A 12917-nucleotide genomic window follows, 5' to 3' on the forward strand; every position below is an offset into this window, starting at 1 on the left:
AATCACATTTTTTAAAAAGTAGGCACAGCAGAAACAAGTCGGAAAGTGAAAATCCATGTAGATTAGTGTAACCTGGTATCCAGGTGACATGTGTAGCATACATAACCTGATTAAAATCCCTACTCAGACAGCTTCAGATCATAGTCTTTAAACTAAATTCCCACTTCCCATTTGTGTGTTTAGCTTTGGATATTTCAAGGTAGTGTCTTTCTTTTAAGAAGTCTCAGTCAGGCTTTGTCTTCATCCGGATACAAAACAGGAACTGCTGTGTTCCCCACAATTAATTCTTACCTAAATTTAGGAAAAAAATATATTTAATAGGAAATGTCCAGTCTTAACATTTTACTAATGTACTTATGATTTACTGTTCTTTTTATTTCAAAATAGGACTAAAAAGTGTGATCTAGAGCAGCTCATATCATGTTTAGCAATGTTCCTGCAGGTTTACCATTCATCCCACACAAACGGTCCACTTATGTCCACTTAAGGATTTAAACTTACGTTTCTTTCTTCCCTCCTAATGTTCTCTTCAATATCTGAAGATGCTTTAAGACATTTCCGCCCCAAACCTTCATAATGGAAACTGTGAATTAATACTTTTGACTCCTAAATCATGCATTATTTAGTTCTTCCTCTTAAAAGTTCCTTAAAAAGAAGTCACATATTAAATATGAGTTTCAGAGAAAGTTCAGCATTCCAAGGGCACCTTATAAAAGGCATGAGCACCTGTCTTCAGATGGGGATTTTGTGTATATAGGCTGATCCCAATAGACTTAATATGTGTGATGAAATTGTACTATAGCCATGCAGTTTGAATTAGACTGTTACTTTTATATCTCTTATCACTACTCCTTTCCAGTTAACATTCTCTTCATTTACATCCTGAGTTTGTAATCCCTTAGGATATTTTTCAGCAATTTTTCTGGAGCAAAATATTCATAAGATTAGAATCACTAGTTTGTCATATTCCTCATTTGAATACAGCAAATGTGCTTATAGTTGATTTTGTAGTACTTGTTTGCAATCCTCTAGCCAGGAAGAATAAAACCCAACAAACTGGTTTGGTACCTTATACTTCTCCCATTAGGATTCCGCTGAAGGAAATTCTTTGGAAGAGTCAAAACCCTTCAGATATTTACCTGAAACTGTTCCTGTGGAAGTCAGCTGTCATCTCCTGAGTTCACTGGGTTGGGCACAGGTCAATAAAGGGCACTTCTGTGAATCCCCACTTACTATAGCCCAAGTTCTGTTCATGACAGGTGGCTGTATTCTTGCGTGCTACCACCTGATAACTTTTCTTCCTTGTCCTCTGTTCAGCACTATGGATGGTCTCAATTTTTGGCAGGCTAATGTGGAAAAATTGCTAGAAGGAATTAGGCACAGGGAACATGCATCTATTGAACCTTACTATATTTATAGTCATCATGACTCTGTCCTGTCCTTCTAGAGTTGATAGTGAGAGACATTTTATCACTATTTATTCAGCTCTTTTTATATTTATTTCCTATCTAATGGAATGGATGCAAATTGGAAGTGGGGGAGCGGGGAGGGGAAGAGGAGAGAGAGGAAACCCTTCCCTGCTCTCTGTTTATGTCAGCCTGAACAGTGCTCATCATCAAATACCCCAGTAGTTGAATTCACCTTCTAATGATGAACTCACCTTCTAATGATGAACTCACCTTCTAATGTAGCATATTATTAGTTATGCCTCTGCTTTTCAGAGATCCAGACTCCTCTAGTCGAAGGTCAATGGCAATCTCCAAGAGAGTGGAAGTAGATTTGCTCCCAATAAGGCAGCACTATCTTCTTCTTCTCCTCCCTTGGCAATTTTGCTTCAGAAGAATTGGTTACAGATTTTCTGGGGATTTTTTTTTTAAAGAGATTTTCTTTTGATCCTAAGAATGTATTGAAAGCTGATCCAACCATAATTAGTGTTTTCTTCTCTGGATTATTTATGTGAGGCTGCTGGGAGAATTGGCATATTCAATACTCTGGCTTTTACTTTCTATAGATCCCAGCCTTTGAGAGCACTCTAGGTTAGAAAAAGTAACAAATGGTATTATTGTCCCACAGGACCTCATACTACTCTAAAAAAAATAATAGGATATGCATAGTTTAGCAGAGTAGGTGTTTCAATGATTTCTAGTTGAGACATGTTGCTGTGTACACTTTTATCCCTTTCCAGTGGATGATAGACAAAAGTTTGAAACTGTTAATTAAAGGGTAACTTAGAAGAGTTTTTTTAGGTTGGAAAGTAAGACTTTATTAAGTTCAGCCTTGGTAGAAGACAATGCCAGGAACTATAAACAAGGATAAAAAGGCTAAGTTTAGCCCACTCCTTTCAATTCTTTTGTCTGAGGTCAAACTCTTATTGTTAATAGCTGCCTCTCTTTGTGCTAAGTCATGCAGTTTAGGTTCCTATAGGCTTGCATATAAAAACGACCAGTATGATCCAACATGGACATTTCAATTCATACTTTTTCAACCATGCAGCTGTTAAACACTAACCAGTTAATCATAGCCATTCAATCTGAGAAGGCATACTTCAGCCAAATTTAATATTATTTCATGGAAGTGTTCAGTGTTTTCAGAGGCACATTTAAAATCTAAGCCTGTTGGCAAATAGAGATAGCTGAGCCTCCTCTGTTCCACAGCACTAAAGCACAGAGGACAAGCAAGGCAGGCAGGCTATGCAGGCTTATTAGACACAGCTTTCTTTTTAGAACAATTTCTCTAACACATTTTGCTAAGCTGTAAGTCGAATATAAACAGAACCTGTTGCTCTACTATAACAGTGCAAGGAACCTTCAGCTATCACCATTTCTGAACTAATACCTAAATATTTGGAGAAAGCTGTGGATGACTAAATCTGAGATTTGAACAGGAATCTGGACTCCTATAACAAAGTAAGTTCTCAGATACTCTAGGAATATGAAACTTAATGTTCATAGGTATGTAACACATCTTATTTCAACAAAATAAAGGGCTACTGGATTAAGCTACAATATCTAATACTAAGTCACAAAGCTGGTAGTTCCTGAAAATGCCTTTGCATCTGAAAGGCTCAGGAGCTATATATGAGTCAAAGTAAGGAAAACCTGGATGAGCAATTACATAAAACTGGAAGGGTCTTTTTGCAGCAGCCTCTACTTGTGCATCACTAATATGGCCCAGACAGCTGTGATGTCTCAGTGAAGACTATAAAGAGCATTAGTCTTGTTTTCTGACAGCCTATCATATGATTTTTAACAGCTTTATGCAATGAATATAATTTCTTTCGGTTTTTTTCAGTGTAGGCTTTACTGGAAAATACTACAGAAAATTTTCTTTAATTTCTTATATTCTTTGTTATTTGAAAGCCAAAAATTAGGCTAACATCAGTGGTTATAGATTCCCTAGTAATTTCTTTTACTAGGTTGAATATAGAGCTTTTATCAGATTTCTACAGTGAAAATTTTCCAAAGTAAATTCAGAATTATTTTCAACAAATATCTCACAGTGAGACTGAAACATATCACAGATGGTACCATTCAAATGAATGAGTGTAGAAAATAATGCATAAAATTGATTCATCAAATGAATTTAAATATTTATGGGAAAAATATATTCCATAATATTTTCAACAGATTTTCTATCCTCTCATGAAAAAAACGACAATCCTACAGACTTTTCTGATTAGGGATTGGAATGATGTTGTTAAAGAAATATGTCTTTACATCGTAAAGTATAAGCCTGCAGTGTCTAAGCTTGCCTTCCCTATTAATTTTTCCTAAATGTATTTCTAAAAACCTCTTAACTTTTTTTCTTTCATCAACTAATGTGTCTAACCTGTATTACTTCCCTGTAATTATTTTCTATATTTTCTCTGTAATCATTTTCTATGTCATTTGTCTCAAGGGAATTTGAATGATTGAAACAAGCAGACTCTATTTTGTCATCATTTAATGATAACATTTTGATAATTTCTTTATTATTTACCATATAGTTTGTGGATCCTGTTATCCAATAATGCACTCCACAGTAACCAAAAGCCTGCTGGTGAAATCTCTGTAGTTAGATTAGCTTGCTGACGTCTGTCACTTTTTCCATGAAATGAAATTTACCCATTCTATCTGAAATACTAGCTGGTGCAAAAAGATTGCTGGAGGACCAGTGTCTGTGGCACTTCCATCCCCTGCCATTGCTCTGGTAATCAGGTAAACAGAACATCCATCACTTTTAGCAGATGAGCAGTGCTGCTGCCTTCTGAACTGAGAGACCTGAAGGGATCTTACCTGCAAAGGGCTATTTGCACCCAGGGTGAATTCCCACATGCACTCTCTTGCAGTCACAACTTAACGACTTCCAGCTTGGTTTTAATGAAAACATTAATCAAGTTCTAATTATTTCTGAATTATTTTAATTCTGTTTATCAACAGGTAGACTATGTTAGCTTGTAATTATCAAGTTACAAAAGCTGCTTATATCAGAAAAGCAAAGTGTTTTTTGTATATTTTTAATATGTAAAGCTCATGAGTACTTATAGTTGATACTGCATCCCATTTTTCTAGTTAAACTCTGCCTGATAGCATTTCAGTGTTTACACAGTTCAACTTTTCAGTTACCTTTCATGTCCTGATTCTGCCAAAGTATATTTTTTTAAAATCTAATGTGAGCAAAACACATAGTTTTTTGTTTTAGCTAGAACTGTTAACCAGAAATAACACAGTTTGCCATTCCTTTCAAATGTATTTCTCAGGCTGCAATGTGGTCTGTGCAGTTAAAAATGTGGCAATAAAACAAATAGTCTTATAAATTCATGTACAAGATGTTCCAAGAATGCAGTCAGAAGAGAAGGAGACAAAGAGGACTGGTGAAGGATAAAACACTGTGCAGGCTCATTTGCAGTTCTACAGTGAACGCCTTTATGTGGCTGGTGCCTTTCCTTTCCCCTCCTTCTCAAAAGCAAGAGACTTCCAGGAGAGACTGAACTTTAAATTCGTTTTGGCATTTCTTACTAGGAGGAATTTACTAGTAGCTACAGCAAAAAGAGTTAGTGATTTAGGACCAACTTTGACATATTAGCTTTTCCTTTAACTTCTTAAAGACAAGACTTATTTTACAATATAACTAGATATTTTTTTCTTTCTCTAGTTTGCAAACTGAGTTAAGGGAACATAAAGAGTTACATTTAGTTGGACTTCCACAGCAAATCTGTAGCTAAGCCAGAAACAGATGCCCTGGGTTCTTCTGTCCTCTGCTCTATTCTTGAGACTCACTATGTGTTTTTGCTAATACATATGTGATAGCTCATGGTTTTTGAACCGATAGCATTCTGAATAGTTAGGAAGCTGCTCAAGTAGAAGCTGAGTCATTGGTAGATTGTATTTTTATCTGGTGTCATCTCACCATCCACTCTACCCAGAATCAATTTGGCTGTATATTCCTTGCAGACCATTTATTTGCTTCTACTCCATTCCTACCAGAAAGCGTTTCTAAGCTTCTCTGCAGTACGCTCCACTACTTATGCAAATCTCTTAAGATATTATAATATACTGCTTAAGTGAAGCTAGCAGCCTAAGAGCTACATGACATGCAGTTAGGCTTCATTTATATCTAGAATATAATTCTGATTATAGAGGCAAAATACACCAAACACTGCATACACACAAAGATAGTACATGTATAGTACATGTCTCCGTAATAGGCATATTCATTATAGTAAAGCCTGAGGATGCTTTGGGTTACTTTCACACTGACTATTATTACTATTAATGCAGTGAGAAGCAATACCAGCCATAAAATTTGAGAAGTTTTCAGTTCCAGGACATTTAATAAATTAATTAATTTCATAATTACAAAACAGAAGGTTCTCTGCAGTCAGATAACAGCAAGGAAAGAAGTATAGAGGCTGAGTTCTGGCAGGGTTTTTTAGTTGTCAAGCAAATTGGAAAGTTGACTAATATAACACTTACACTTTGTTGTAACACAGTGCTAAATGGAAGAGCACCCTTCAAACACTGGTATTGTTGAATCTCATGGGGAACCACTCCAATCCTTGTATAAAAAAAAGAAGAAGCTTTAGCACCCTAAACCAAAGGAAAGCCAGAGATACTTTAAACAAAAGTATTTAACTGTTTCTCTATAAAACAAACCCAGAACATTGGCTTTCCACCAAGCAATTCAACAAATGTAGAGGAGAAGCACAGATAAACTGCCCTGGGAACTCTGACTCATGATGTCAGTCGTCCTCCTTGTTGCAAAGGGGAAACAGTTTGCACCACCACCCTTTTTCCTGGCACAGCCTGTTTCCTCCTCTCCTGTTCCAGGACGCAGCCCAGCCTGCTGACCCATGAGCCTATGGTGTTTTATGTACTCTGCCCACCACAGAAAAAGGATAAACCAGTCCACCAATAGCCCTTTGCAGGTAAGATCCCTTCAGGTCTCACTTCAGAAGGCAGCAGCTCTGCTCATCAGCTCCTTGCTGTCTCATACATGACAGCAGGTACTTGCTCGTCTATGCAGGCATTCAAAAGGGCTCACAAATGGGCTTCAAATATTCGTGCAAATGTTTGTTGACATTTTTAACTTCATAAAATGAAATGTTACTGGTCCAACTAATACTCTAGTGAATTTACTATTACTTTTTGGCATATTTTCAGCAATTTGAGCATGGTGAGAACTTCTATTGCTCAGTTTATCTCAAATACATTTTTTTGCCAAAAAAGGTGTACCTACTGCTTAAGTGCATCATGTACGGTTGCTGAGTGTGCAGACAAGGTTTCATGCTAGCCCTCCCAGATCTGACCTTCAGTTCTGGTTTACTGGTCTGCTACCCACTCACAGAAAAAATTAAATTGAAGGGTACCCTCTCAGTTCTGCTGTAATTAGTTTCCAGGAAAAGCATTATGAGTTCAGCTACTTATGCGATACTGGTCCTCTGCAGCACAAACTTCACCGTCAGCCCTCCTTCCAGGTCATACAACCTATATTCAGATCAGTAGTAGATCTCTTCATTTCATCCCTGGTTTGATAAGTTTTGGGACTTGGACTCAGTGATATTTATGGGTCCCTTTCAACTCAAGATATTCTATGAGTCTAAGCTGAACCTCTATCTCTGCAAATTGCATCCCTCTCTTCTTGTTTTCCACAAACTTGGAGCACTGGGAAAAGTACTACAATGACTTCACAGTTACTGCTTCCCAGTTTATGTTGTAAAACTTATGACTGCTCCATAAAAATATCTTGTAAGTTTTTCTCTTATGGGGAATTTTCATTAGAAACTACTTCATAAATTCAGCATGAACATTAAAGGAAAAATTCATGAAAGTTGAGCACACTATAAGCTGAACTTGGCAGCTGCACTGGGTAATATATGTGACAGAAGAATGGAAACAGAAAAATTAATAGGCAATGGATATGGATATGAATATGAACTATGTCAGAGTTGTTCTAAATCACTAATGTTTAACAAAAGATTTATTCTCCAAAGATAACATTTAAATTATTGGATTTTCATCACTTAGTATAAACTATCATTCCTTTGAATATCTTTTCGAAAAAAGGTGAAAAATATCAGATTTACTTTCCTGTTAAAATCCAATAATGAAACACCTATCTAGAAGTGCATTTCTTTCTCAGTGTAGGTCAGGGTAGTAACATTGTACACGTTTTCTTAATAGAAGATATCTAGGCCAAAAAAATTTCATTATTTCATTAGGAGATTACAAGGGTGGATGACTTGAATTGAAGCAGCTTAGTTTGAAATCCTTTTCTTTTCTTAGTTCAAATTACTCTGAGACAGAGAGTCTCCCCCATCATTAAGCTGATAACAGTGCACTTGGGGCCATGGGCAATGGCACAAGCAACCTACCTGGAAAGTCCAGGCTGCTGAGAAGAATGGGATTACAAGTTACATCTGAGGTACCAAGGAAACGAGAAGGGACAAGTTAGTTTCAAGACAAAATTCTGAGATTTTACATTTCTTAACTGAAATTTGCTAATTGAAAAAGTATAAAACAGTGTTTTGGCTTTTGGTTATCATCCATTTTTTAATGGTAGAATTCCCAAGAATTGCAAATTCTCAGTTTTAATAAATACTACTAGAAACAGCTACCTAAGACCTTCCTCTCATTCGGGCTTCAGCTCTACAGGTCACAGGGGCACAACAGTAATAGCTTTCCAAATTGCTCAATTGCTAGGGCTGTTTCAGAAGATTTATTTCAGATTTGTGAAAGTTCTGGGTCCTGAGCAGCTCAGCTGCCCTGTGAGTCCTATGCCAATGCCGCAGGGATTGGGATGGTGTAAGAACTTAGTCTGAAATAAAATGGCAGGTCACTGTGCAAAGGAATCAATTAAAATTTAGGTGATCTATATCCCAGTTTTGTTTTCTGATGCTTGGATGCTTGCTGGCTTCCTAAGCCTGTAATTCATTTATAGAAAGATAAATTTCATATCCGTGACTGTGACAGCCTGCATGCCTTGTCTATTGGAGCAAGCTAGCAGTACTCCATATAAAGCAATTCCCCGAGGGGCCCAGAACATTTAGGATCATTGCCTTGGCAAAAAAGTGCTCTCATTGCTATAAGCAAAAGAATCCCATCACAATAATTTTTGTGTTCAGAATATTTTTCTTTGCAATACAGCTTTCTTCATTTTCTCCAAAGGCCTTCCAGTTTCTACATTTTCCTGCGCTGGCATACTTAGGACTCTGTGTTATTCCAGAGCATTTGCATTTTGGTGTGGGGATAGTGCATCCTTCTTTTCACACAGTAACAGAGCACAACCTGCAATATGAAATAAGAAAAGCTTTAATAGATATGAATAAAATCCTATTCTGAAGAATTTTACCTCTGAGCTGTGTGTTACTACTTAACAAGCTTGTGATTTCAAGTTTGATTGATAAGGTATGTTATTCTGTAAATTTGAGAGGTTAAAACGAACCGTGACATTAGAAACTGGCACAGTTTGTTAGGGGAGAAATGTTGCCTTTGTTTGCATGTTTAGGGGGATTATTGGTTGATTGGTTTAATTTTACACTGACTACTCTTGCCACTTTTCTATGTGCTAGTGTCCAACAGCATTTTATTTTCCAGGCATTTTGGACTTGGTCACTTCATTACTTGAAATTTCCTGGTGTTTTATCTGAGCATAATTTGCTACTGGCAGATTATTCTCCTCAAGTCCACAAAACAAATTCCACTCACTCCCTATGCTCTCATTCCCCTTTATTTACCCCATGTAAGTGGTTATGTGGATCTGAGGAGACCCTTAGAACAAGGGATAACAGAGCATGGGGGAACAGAATATGAATTAATCAGACCTTACAACAGGCAGCCAGATATTATCTTATTTTTTTATTTCAAAAATATTTCTTGGTACGATCTAAGATGCTGGAGATGACACCAGATATTTCAAATTTCCAGGGAATGAGTCCATATATATTTTTAAAATTAGCTTCTTCACCTTGTCAGAGGCCCAAGACTCATCATGTAAAGGGGCCAGAGGTTTTATTACAATGAATATCTAGTCCTAGTTGTCATTTACATTAAACACAAACATCTTGATCTCTTTATACTTGGGAGATTAAAGAGTAAATAAACTATCCAAAGATGAGATATTCAGTGTTGTTATGACAGAGAGAGGACTCAAACACAGGTCTCTGAGAATAAGACACTGGGACACTTAGGAGAAGCACAACTTTTTCCAAGCACTCATAATTTATGCATTTAGATAGTTATCTCTTCCCCTGATGACTGATACTGCTGATAGTTAAATGGATGACATAACTATTCAAAGTACCAGGAAAAGCAAGTGTTAAATCACTCATCACTAATGAGACTGCTACTGCTCTTGTCCCAGTACTAATGAACTAGAGGTACATTAAGCTGGGATGCCTGCAGGAACTGCTCAGCTAAGAGAATTCCAGTGGTCCTCCACTCCTTGTTCATTGCTGCTGACCTGTATTCAGATTTTGCCTCCAACTTGAGTAGTCTGAAGGGCTGCCATCTTTCAGAATATGGGAAGTGCAATATTGACGCTGCAACTGATCAATTTTAGCTGCACTATTGCCTCGTGTCCTCACTGCTCTGGGTTACGCCACTGCAGTTGCACTGAACTTAGCGTACAGCCTCCTCTGTGGCAAATTCCAAGTGATTTTAGAAAGCTTTCTCAGGATTTAGGAGACTGTGGGTTAAATCCCCCGGAACATACTGCTGTTTTCTTCTGAAACTGGGAATAGGAATGAAACTGTGATTTTCTCATAGGGCAGAGCAGCTTCAGATTTTGGAAATCTGCCATAAGGTCTATGCAGCAGCTGTTGGGAAGTAGGGGGAATGGTAGAGAGCTGGGAACTGAGATCAACAGCTGCAGAATTATTCTTTACAGCTGTCTTATGTTCTTTTCCTTTGATATGCCTCTTTTAAAAGTTTTTGTAATATGTGAGAAGAGTTTCTTAGGACAAACCCCTTTTTCTGGGTCTGTGATGGAGTCAGCATCCCTGAGTGACAAAAAGGTTCCCTGCTTTGTTGTAATGAGGTGTCTGGAGAGCAATTCCTCTGAGAGAAAACAACATATTTTCTGTGGAAAAGATGTGCAAAAAATAATCATTGCACTTTTTGAAGTCCCCTTGGTGGATGATGCTATTGAGGAAGACTGCAGGGAGACTTGATTCTGTGTGCCACCTCTAATCTCTTCTCAAAGTACCTAAACCATATCGGATTACACAGGAATGCAATAGTAACTCATCGTGGTGGGTATTTGAGGAAAGGCTTTAATTTGCACCAGCAGAGGTTCAGATTGGATATTAGTAAAAAAAACCCACTCTGAAACACTAGTTAGGCATTGGAGTAAGTTGCTCAGGGAGGTGGCGGAGTCACAGTCTCTGGAAGTGTTCAAGAAGTGTCTGGATGTGGCACTTGAGGCCATGGTTTAGGCATGATTATGGTGGTGCTGGTTTGATGGTTGGACTAGGTGATCTTGAAAGTCTCTTCCAACTTTTATGATTCTGTGATTCTGTATTTGATGGTGTAGTTAGAACTGTTGGGTGAGCGTTAAAAACTCTGAACTTAAAATGTGATGACCTTTAGATAGAAGGAAAGAGGATAACTGCAAAAAATATCAGATAATGTTTTAAACAGGAACTCTGTAAGCTTTAGGTGTACATTCGCAGTTCCCTCAGATAAATAATTCTCTACTGAATCTCTCAACACATGTTATTCTTCACACACATTATTATTCAACAATCCAATTCCGGCCTTTTGTCATATTTCAACTCTTCAGTCCTACTTATGACATGTTGAGAAGTGATACTTTTCCTACAGGAGGTGGCTGAAAATTTGTTTACAGATCTGAAACTGTGAAGTCAGGTTTCAGAGAGCTGAGGTGCACTACTCAGGCTCTTCTCAGGCCTTGTGCTTTGTTCTGATGTGTTTCTTAGATAAAAGTTACTGCTATGACAAAAGAATTTGTCATCAGTTCTTTGTCATAACTCTGCAGAGAATGCATCATTTCAAAAACCTCAGCATATAAAATGAAACTGCTCTAAGATTACATCATTAAAAGACTTTTAGCACACTATAAAAGAATGTAAGTAGCATTCAGTTACCAAAAGTGGTTTGCCATGATCTACACCTTGATCATCTTTAACCAATTTAAAGATTGCATTTGATAAGTCTTCACCTAGTGTACAAAGGCAACTTATAGAAGCTGGAAAAGCTTTTAAGTGCCTTTTAAGTGCACTTATTTTTGGTGAATAAGCCTCGGAATACTTGTGTATTATGCTGACAAAATTAAACATAACCTGAAGTTCCTAGATATTTTTTGGCATATGAGAGTGATAAGAAAGTTTTGTTACATAACTTTCAAATCAGGAGTTATGTTATGCATGTCATTGTTTTATGCAGCATATGATCTGAGCAGTTAGATAGAAGCAAATATGCTTGTATTCAATACTATGATAACTATATAATTCCAATTATCAAAACTATCATGGGCCAATGAGAAAAGTATGTCCTTTTAATTAGTCTTTAATTATTTTTTACTTTAAAAGGAAGAGTTATTATATTTTTAAACTGTATTATATTCTTTTCCATCCAAGTTATAGGAGAACAAGTCACTCACTTCAGATTAAATAATCTACTGTCCCTATCATGATTTGTTTTCTTGGCAGACTTTTTATCGCTTATGTTGCAGTCACTTCAGCCTTTTTCTTACCAACCAAATAAGCTGTCACTTAGCAGAAGTGCTGGAATTTGATTTTATGCTTTTCTCTTTTAACATTTTATCCCGTGTCTGACAATCCATCATGAGAAACTGGAAAGCTCTTACCTTTTTCGATAGGTGCAGAATTCTTCTACAGTGAAGGGGTATCTCTTGTTTTACAGATGAGTTATTTTAATGATCTCTAAAGTCATGATCATCATGTATATAGGTATATAATTCAATAAATTAGTAATATATGAGGGCCATAGCCAACCCTAACTCACAATCAGTTACTCACACCTTTAGTGCTGGTCCATAGACAGGCATCATATTTGACCATATGTGACATTTTAAACAGGTAGGATAGCACAACTTTTATAGAAGGTAATTCTAGGTGAATATATTGGAAATCAACTAGAGCTTTCCTGGAAGACACATAGTGTAACATCTTACAATGCAGCAGCAGCTGAATTCCTTTCCATGCCAAGTTTATTAATGAACATATGAAAATTTGCGTTCAGGATTTAATTCAATTACTCGGAAGCCTCTCTAGGAGTGAGCGCTCATCATACTTCTTTCAACTGTTCCTAGCTGTCAGAAAACAGAAGGAATTTCCATGTCAGGTTTTTTTGGAGGATGTCTGGCCTCTGGAATGCTCAAGTGGTCTTTCTCCTAAAATCAGAAGGGGATCCCAGCTCGCTTTCCAGTTCCCTCAAAGGGCTATAACTTTTATTTGT

The 12917-nt window shown here is 37.1% G+C and overlaps 1 long non-coding RNA gene across 7 annotated transcripts in view; it reads right to left on the bottom strand.

Moving 5' to 3' along the window:
- Positions 1 to 8181: 8181 nt before the first annotated feature.
- The window catches only part of LOC135416259 (uncharacterized), a 31801-nt gene continuing 27065 nt past the window's right edge, over positions 8182 to 12917 (bottom strand). For all 7 annotated transcript variants that reach the window (XR_010431509.1, XR_010431506.1, XR_010431503.1 and 4 more), the window contains one exon: positions 8182 to 8765. This is a non-coding gene — a long non-coding RNA (uncharacterized LOC135416259). The remainder of the gene's footprint in view (positions 8766 to 12917) is intronic.

This window comes from Pseudopipra pipra, chromosome 1 (genome assembly GCF_036250125.1).
Source record: "Pseudopipra pipra isolate bDixPip1 chromosome 1, bDixPip1.hap1, whole genome shotgun sequence".
Classification (NCBI taxonomy): Eukaryota; Metazoa; Chordata; class Aves; order Passeriformes; family Pipridae; genus Pseudopipra; species Pseudopipra pipra.